The sequence below is a fragment of the Tasmannia lanceolata genome, unplaced genomic scaffold (genome assembly GCF_043159265.1).
Source record: "Tasmannia lanceolata isolate RefF3 unplaced genomic scaffold, GAP_Taslan_0.1 ptg000002l, whole genome shotgun sequence".
Taxonomy (NCBI): domain Eukaryota; kingdom Viridiplantae; phylum Streptophyta; class Magnoliopsida; order Canellales; family Winteraceae; genus Tasmannia; species Tasmannia lanceolata.
Genome location: NW_027518679.1, coordinates 17760659 through 17770231, shown reverse-complemented (window position 1 = coordinate 17770231; position 9573 = coordinate 17760659). Strand labels below are relative to the sequence as shown.

General features: G+C 37.0%; 1 long non-coding RNA gene across 1 annotated transcript; it reads right to left on the bottom strand.

Annotated features, from left to right (window-relative positions):
• Positions 1-4179: 4179 nt before the first annotated feature.
• LOC143882659 (uncharacterized) lies at positions 4180-9562 on the bottom strand. The gene is made up of 4 exons (XR_013252299.1): positions 9422-9562; positions 9073-9258; positions 8193-8253; positions 4180-4464 (listed from the first exon to the last, which is right to left on the bottom strand). It is a non-coding gene; the product is annotated as an uncharacterized LOC143882659 (long non-coding RNA).
• Between the last annotated feature and the right edge of the window lie 11 nt (positions 9563-9573).

The following is a 9573-nucleotide window of genomic DNA, read 5'->3' as shown; positions in this document are numbered from 1 at the left end:
CATCCTCTTACAAGTTGTAGCTCAAATCATTAAGTCTCGGTACACTTAGTTTCCGCAGAAAGGAAGTAAAAGAAAGGAAGTAAAAGAACGGATAGAAACCGACATGACAAAATGGAAAAGAAAGAAAAAGAAAATGTGATAGAAAATATGTAATCTGGCCATTCAGTTGCCCAGAAATTAACAGGAACCAAATAGAAAATATAGAATGATGTCTTCAGTTGTATGGAAACTCAACAGAAACTTTAGTAACTTTATTCAAGCCATGGTTTTAAATATCGTCCGAAATCCGAAATTTCGGGTTTCGGTCCAGACCGAAATCGAAATCACACATACCCTAAACCATCGTTTATTTCGAGCAAAATTTCAAAATTTCGAGCTTATCCCCAAATTTCGTCCGAAACTCAAGGGATGTCAACCAAAAATCGTGATTTTTATTAATTATTTACAGAAATGATATATTTGACACCCTTGCTTTCAGCGGATTTTCAGGGTTGCTTACTTTTTGAAATGACGAAATACCCACAGCATCTCTAATCTCTCCATTAATCTAACAAAATCAAAGAAACAAAATTTCTTACTGCTGATGAGAGTTGGAGGGGGAGAGAGAGAGAGGGGGGGGGGAGGAGGGGGGGTGTTCTTCATGGCTCGCTTATATCAGCTTATTGGATCGGATCATGTACACACCAAAATTTAAGGAATTTTATCGAAATTTAAGGAATTTCAGTAAAACCTCTGGATTTTATTTAGGAAAATTTGTTAGAAAAATGCAAAGTTATGGTTAAATTGTCAAGTAAGGGTACGTTCTCTTTTTTTTGTGAAATAAGGGCTGTCAGGTGCTTCTAGAAATTTCAAAGGACAAGAATACCCTCCCTCCTCTTTTACCCCTCACCTTTTTAGCTCACTTCCCTATGCATTTTCATCTACCCAATCACCTTTTCCTTCCGACTCGGACTTCCGACCAATGTCCAGTAAAATAGCCATTGTACTGGACTTCATTCGGAAGTCCGAAATTTTTTTCGACCTTCTGACTCGGACTTCCGAACAAGGATTCGGACTTTCGAATGGAGTCCAGTACAATGCCCAGTGTGCTGGACTGTATTCGAAAATTTGAATATTCGTTCGGACTTCCAAGTAGGGCTACATACACATTGTTGTCCACAGATGGAAGGGTTACGATGATCCAATGATTTTTTGGGCACACCCTATATATGTGAGGGCCCATCAAATGAACGTTTTGGATGATCCAAACAATGTGGGCCCACTGAGTTTTCAGTAGTGTTTAGATTCGGAGGGGTGTATGGGGTCTTCATTAGCATTGATTGTGTTTCAAAGAGGGGGCCTACCTTATACAAATTCAAGCTACAATAATTTAACTCTTCGAACCCCAATGATATTAGAATGTCCCGAACACAACTTCCACTCTGGGAACCAATTTAATACTATTAAAGAGAGAGAGAGAGAGAGAGATAGAGAGATAAAGATAAAGAGATAGAGAGAGAGAGGTAAACATAAAATCAATGTACAGTTCCGACCAAATAGTGGCTACAATAGCGTTTAATTTCTACCAATTCCGTGTGAGTAAGTATCATGTGCAGTAACAAGTGTCCCAAAATCAATGCCACTTTGTAGAAAAAACCTACAACTCCATTCCCAAGCAAAGAAATGAGGTACGAAGGACACACCGGACCTCAAGAGAAACTTGCAACAATAAATAAAATAATGGATTTTATACCCCGGAACCAGTACGGAACCACATTTTATACCTTGGAACTACTACGAATCCACATTCTATACCCCGGAACCACTCGAGAACCACATTTTATACTCTGGAACCACTATGGAAGCACCATTTATACCTCGGAACCACTATGGAACCCCATTTATACCCCGGAACCACCAGGGAATCACATTTTATACCTCGAAACCACTAGGGAACCACATTTTATTCCCCGGAACCACTACGGAACCACATTTTATACCCCAGAACCACTACGGAACCACATTTTATACCCCGGAACCACTACGGAACCACATTTTCTACCACAGAACCACTAGGGAACCACATTTTATACCTCGGAACCACTAGGGAACCACAATTTCTACCCTGGAACCACTTGGGAACCACATTTTATACTAGGGAACCACATTTTATACCTCGAAACCACTAGGGAACCACATTTTATACCCTGGAACCACTATGGAACCACCATTTATACCTCAGAACCACTAGGGAACCCCATTTACACCTCGGAACCGCTAGGGAATCACATTTTATACCTCAGAACCACTAGGGAACCACATTTATACCCCAGAACCACTAGGGAACCACATTTTATACCCCGGAACAACTACGGAACCACATTTTCTACCACGGAATCACTAGGGAACCACTTTTTATATCTCAGAACCATTAGGGAACCACAATTTCTACCTCAGAACCACTTGGGAACCATATTTTATACTAGGGAACCACTTGGGAACCACATTTTATACCTCGGAACCACTATTAATTAAACCACTTTTACAAAGCATGACCTCCTATTTACTCTTTTGGAAGCACTATTTACACTCTTGGAACCAATAAATTGTGGTTCCGAGGTGTTCATAATGGTTCCGATTATATACATACTGAGTATGACTACCTTAACCACTATCAATACACTCATGATCACTTATAAAGTGCATGGATGTCTATTTACACTCTTGAAACCACTACTTACACTCTTGGAACCACTAAATTATGGTTCCAAGGTGTAAATAATGGTTCCCAGTGTATTAAACCACTTTTACAAAGCATGAACCCCTATTTACTCTTTTGGAACCATACTTTACACTCTTGGAAGCACTATTTACACTCTTGGAACCAATAAATTATGGTTCCGATGTGTTCATAATGGTTCTTATTATATACATATTGAGTATGAGTACCTTAACCACTATCAATACACTCATGATCACTTATAAAGTGCATGAAAGTCTATTTACACTCTTGGAACCACTACTTACACTCTTGGAACCACTAAATTATGGTTCCAAGGTCTACATAATGGTTCCAATTGTATAAATTGATTGTGTACATAGAGCAACCAAATGGGATTGATAATGAGATTAATAATGGGTTTGATATTGGATTTACAAACATTGAACCATTTAAAAACTTTACAACCATTGAACCATTGAGAGAGAGAAAGAGAGAGGGGTCAAAAGAGTCATCTAAAACCTAAGCAAGAGAGGATGAGAATAAACCAAAAAATCACACAACATGAAAACAACATCTTTAACCTAATCAAGAGAGGACCTACCGGCGCACACGAAGAAATCTAACGTTTGGGGAAGAAGAGGGTGTTCACAATGAAGGTTTTTATCAAAAGCCAATGGAAATGGAGCTTAAAAGGTTTGGCAATGGCAAGCTTCCATGGGGTTTCATGGACTTTCTTACGTTTGGGGAAGAAGAGGGTGAAAAGGTGATAGGGTAGGTGAAAATGCATAGGGAAGTGAGCTAAAAAGGTGAAGGGAAAAAGAGAAGGAAGGGTATTCTTGTCCTTTGAGATTTCTAGAAGCACTGACAGCCCCTATTTCACAAAAAAAAGAGAACGTACCCTTATTTGACAATTTAACCAAAACTTTGCATTTTTCTAACAATTTTTCCTTTTATTTATTATTTAATATTTCCCTGAAATTTCGGGCAAAATTCCCTAAATTTCGGGAAATTTTGTAGGGGATAAATATTTGTTTATTAGATTTCGTCGGATTTCGAACAAAATTTCGGTTTCGGTGAGGACCGAAATGCATTCCGAAATGCATTCTGAAACTGAAATTTGAAACCATGATTCCAGCCCCCACATGGAACTAAATGTGGCAGTCTAGGTATATAATATAGGGCTCATATATAAGAAAGGTTTTAAATTTCGGTTTCGATGTCGGTTTCGGCCACCACCGAAACTGAAATATTTCCGCCGAAATCATGTAATAAATATGAAAAATATTTTGGTTTTTTTTTTTAAACTAGTAAAACATGCACGGCGTTGCACATGCGACTAAAGTATTTTATGACATAATTTAGGCTGCAATGATATCCTACTTAAAATCTTTTGAATTCTGAAAGAAGGGATTCAAGCATGTCTTTTTTGAATTATCTGAATCATGTTTATTTTTAATACTATGAGAAAATCTTGAAACTGCATAGAAGAAAAACATAATTAATCAAACTATGTTACCCTTTAAAAGTAAAAAAAAAAGGCTTCCTACAAGAATCTTCCAAGAGTTGTACAATGTGCATAAACATTATAGAAGGCTTCTCGAATTTTGTAACTCTTGTTGATTTATATGCTCAGTCCCAAGCATATCACTCATGTACAGGTTTGTAAGTGATGTGAGCTTCTTGGCAAACTCTAGTTCATTCTTCTCTTCTTTTAAACTTTTGGTCCAATACAATCCTCATCTTTCTCTACCTGTGAAGTGCTCCTACCGAAAAAAAGAAGGGGAAAGGGGGGACTCTTAGGCATCATGTTCAAGACAACATAACTGAGTTCTAGAATGAATCCATAATCAAGAAAAAATTGAAAGAAAATAAAATCAACTGAGGAGTAAAGCCTGCAGGAACCATAAAAGCATTTCTCGATATTTTTATTTTTCTTTTTGCATGACGGTGATAGGATTTATGATTGGCCCTGAGATCTCGGGCATGTGTTGCATTGCCCATGTGCTTAGCGCATATCACTGTACACAGGCTTATTTCTTATTTGTAGCCCATGGGTTGCATTGCCCATGTGCACCCTCTTCCTTTGCAGCATCCCTGTTCCAATAGAGCACCAAGAGAGAGAGAGAGAGAGAGAGAGAGAGAGAGAGAGAGAGAGAGCAATGATGACCCTTTTCTAGAGGATCTTTCTACAAAAATGACACTGAACAAATGATCCAGCATAATCTTCTATAAGGGCATTTAACACTGCAAGATAGCTCCTAAGATAACCTTGTACACCAAAAGTCAAGGTGGAAATCCTCTCTGAACATCCATCAAATCAATCAATCACCATTAATGTGAACTAAATCAATGTGTTTGACTCTAAGACCAGCCCTTAGGGACAAATTTGCACTCATCAGATGTTTCTAATTCATTTCTTACGAGAACCTTAATTTCTTTGAAATTAAGATATGTTTTGAAGCCTCAAAATCTTCAAAGGGTCAAGGCATATAATTATTACAGTATGTACCTAGAAACACATTTATCAATTCTAATTTCTGGTAGAGCTGAACTGTGTCATCATTTGATTTGTATGTATCAAAGGGAAAAGTGGAGACATACATTTCTTGGACCATCAAGAGAATTTTGCCCTCCCTGGGCATAATAGGAAATTATGACATCAAATACAGAAACTAAGAAATGAGGCAGACCTTAGGTGATTCTTACTCCTTACCACAATGAGTTGCACCATATTGTGCTTCAAAGGCTCACATGTAGAGTAACTATTCGAACTTTGATACGGACCACCATATATGCCTACATTCCAAAACAGAAAATAAAATAATAGAGTATGACATGAACTCTCTCACATTTGCTTACAGCAGAGGAGAGGGACAGATGGAAGGAGTAATAATGTGGCTAATCAAAAGCCAAGCCTATGCCCACAGAATGAAAATAAGCAACCTGCAAAGCTGCTTCCAAAACATAAACCAAACAAAAGGTAAGTACACTGACATAAGGTCAGTTTATGGTGCAGATGTGCTACCTGTTAATTAACAGTTTTTTTGGACAAATAATTTAACAATAAAATAGTAGTAAAGAAGGCATACAGAACGTTTTTCATTTTACTAAACTTCTGATTACATTAAACTTCTATACTGGTACCTAAGCTATAGGAACCAACTCTAAGACTCAATTTTAGTGACTGGGCCAAGTCACTACATTCTTATTTATTTTCACTTCAGTTGCTGTGTTTTTACCCTGGGCAACTTGGCTCATGTACTGCCCAAATTGGTCAGGGGAGTCATGATTCAACTCACCAAGTTCTAAAGTTATGCTCATTATATTAAACGTTTTATCTTTCTCACTTGCGACGATTATATCTTTTATCAATTATATTTCGCTTAAGCTTCCAACTCAAAAATTTAATTTTATCCGTGGCTTTTCAACATGTAAATTCTTGTACAACTGCACACAATGCATGGCTGATACCACGGATTGGAAGGGGAGATGCATGAAATGACAGAGAAACAACTAAGATGAATGGACATTAAATAGCAACAGAACACCACCAAGCCTTCAAAATGGCAAGTATCAAAATATTAAAATAATTTAAAATAATAAATTGGCCATCCCATTAACATTCAGGTTAACATGTAACCACAACCATGAAATTTATTGAACCCAAAACCCCACTGGATTTTCTTCGAAACAATGAAACCTCGATGGATCCTAAAGTATACATCTCCAATTAAATACCAGTAAGTACCCTCAATGCATGTAATTTTCATAACCCTCTGGTTTCTCATCAATTATTCCATGAACTGAACTACTGGAACCCTAAAATCCCAACAGTAAAAAATGAGCAACCTAGAAACATGGAACCCAATGTTTCATAAGTCATAACCTTTCCCTTTTGGTCAAGATATTCCATGGCTCTAGTCTCTGACGCCAGCTAACACCCTAAGGTGCAACTTTTGGCCATCTTGAGTCCAATAATCAGTTTTCAACTCACAATGGTTCTCAAAATCCAAAACAAGTGGGGCCTTACTTTATCCATCAAGCACTAAATCAACTAAAAGATTAATGCAGTCAGCCATGTCAAGCCCAGATCCAGAAAATGGTAACTGCGGAATCCAGAGGAACAAAGTGATTGTTACCATAGGAGAAAGAGATCTCAACATAAACAATCTTAGAGGTGGTCCATAGCAAGGATTAGTTCCCATCCTCTGGCTCCTTCCGATAAGCTGCAGGCCTCATAAACATCCATTACAACCTCCATGGTTTCAGATCTTGTCATTCCTTAGTAAACCACTCCTAAGTGCATTCAGAATAAGGGAGAAATAAAACAGCCAGATCCGTTTCACTAAGGATTAAATGAACACACCACCAAAACTTCCACTGGCGGACAATGTAGAACTGACTTCAATCATTGAATTTCAGGGAGTAGTAAGGAGCATTTCAGCTATCATTTTATCATCCACTCAGAAGTCAGTTAATATGGAGAATTCATATCCATTTTGATGCGATGGCAACACCTTCATGGCTTTCAAGAACACAAACCTTCATGAACAGGATTAGGGATCAAGTGGATTGATTATTAGGAATATGAATTGCATAATGGAGATCAAGATAGTGTCTGAATTCTTGAGTTAATTTCTTGAGACATGGCTTTTTTTTAAATCAAGACTCGTAATTTATTTACCAACACCCCTTCGAGAGGACATATTTTTTCAAGAGACTTATTACGAACAGTAATTGCATAATGCAAGTCAAGAGACTATTGGATTTATAGCTGCCTGTCTAGGATAATTTATTGGGACAAATGTTTGTTGAAATCAAGACTTGTGATTATGATATCCACTTTCAATAAGACACTTTTGATCCCAAGAGACATAATTTATTAAAATTTTCTTTTTCCATTTAGAAATGGTCTCCCCAATCATGCAAGGTGCTTTTGAAATGCTTCTAGGAGGATTGAAAAGTAATGGCCACAAAAATGAAATATAGGCTAAAACATGTCTGGAGAGGAACAATAACAAAGAAACATGGTTCTGCCTCGCTATGCCTTGCAAAATTTATCCACGTGAACACAATAGCCATTAAATAAAGAAAGCATGCATCATGAATTTATCTGAACATGTTGCACACAGAAGAAAATTCAAACAAAAGCAACAATGAATAAATCAATGAACATAGGGAGATGAAACCACACTACATTGTTTGACATTCACACACTTATTTTACTATTTCTCATTGGCTATCAAAAATTTGAATTCTATTTTACCCCTGGTATGTATAATTCGAGACGAAATTTTGGGACCAACATAATGAGGCAAAATTGGCTTGAAAGCACCTTCTTCTGATGCCTTGTATATTTTCCGAGCACAGATCCTTACCCATTATTTTTGTTTAATTCCGTGGATTAGATGTTTCGACAATGATAGAAAAGGAACATAATATAAACCATCAACCCATGATCAATTTACATGTGCAGGAATTATTGATTCACCTTTGCACTTGTTACCTTCCCACGTAGTTGGATCTCTGTTAGATCCCTCGAAAGTGGAAGCCTACAAAAATAATAGAGTTAAGTTGAGAAATGGGCCTAAGAACAGCAATAATCACTATAACTTAATAAGGCATAACCAGCAAAAAAATGGTGTTAATCTGTCACTTCAGAAGAATTATGAACAGGAATGGCAATCATTTGTTGTAATACTTATAACAAGTACCTTTTAAAACAATTTAATCTCAATTTTTCACAATAATCACAAATATAAAAGTAGCATTTCCATAAAAAAGGTATATTTAGGGAAATTATATATGCGTCAAGTATTTTGATAAACATGTGCTCCACTTGTTTGTCGTGCAGTATTTAAATTGTCGTGCAGTATTTAAAGGGATGTCAGAGGTTCTCAAAAAGCGCTTAAAACCCTTTAAATGCTAGACGACAAATAAGTGGAGCGCATGCTTATAAAAAAACTTGGCGTAGATATCATTTCCCTATATTTACTGTCTTCTCTTTGAAAATGAGGATCTAAAATACAGACAAGAGTCACTCAATCACTGACAAAACAGACATACTGAGAATTTCTCAACATCTTCAGCATATTCTAAAAATTGCTATTTCTGTCTTGTTCAACTGGCATATAGGAAATTATTAGGAAATTTCATATTTTTAAAATATCAAAACAGAAGAGCAAGCAGAAATTTTCTTTATGGACTCAAAGGAACCCTAATTTTACAAAATATGGCCTTCGAATTAACTTTCAAGAACAACAAAAATTATTAGCAATGCATTTTCTACCATACGTCCTCTTCAGTGAAAATGACTGGAGTAACTAAGATCATGAAGAAGTTACAAATAAAGAAATAAAGACAACACAGACCTCAAATATCCCATGTAGCTGGTGAGTAGTGTAATTCTAGAGGAACAGAGGCAATCCTGGAGTTAATGTCCGGACGAGATTACCAAAAGGTCCAAAGGTTATTGTCCGGAAGAGAAAAAATGGACGGAAGGGAAGGTTAATAAGAAGTCCCCAATGAGTTTCGCCGGCTCCGATAATCCTCAGGACCTGTACACGAAAACATTCAAAAACACTACATAGAAAATCAAAGGGAAATGGAAATGAAAAACCCTTAAGTTAGAACAAGTAGAAAAAATAACCAGAAGTGAAAAACCCTTAAATTAGAATAAGTAGAAAAATAACAAGAAGTGAGCGCTAGAATCAACATTACCAAGAGTCCAAAGGTCAATCCTAATACATCGTCTGTTGGTGATGGAGATGGAAGCAAACTCGAGAAGAACGGCAAGGTGGGATTTTGTTAAAACCACATGTAATGAGAAAGTATGACACGTATTCGGTGACTCACGGAAAAACCAAAGCTAA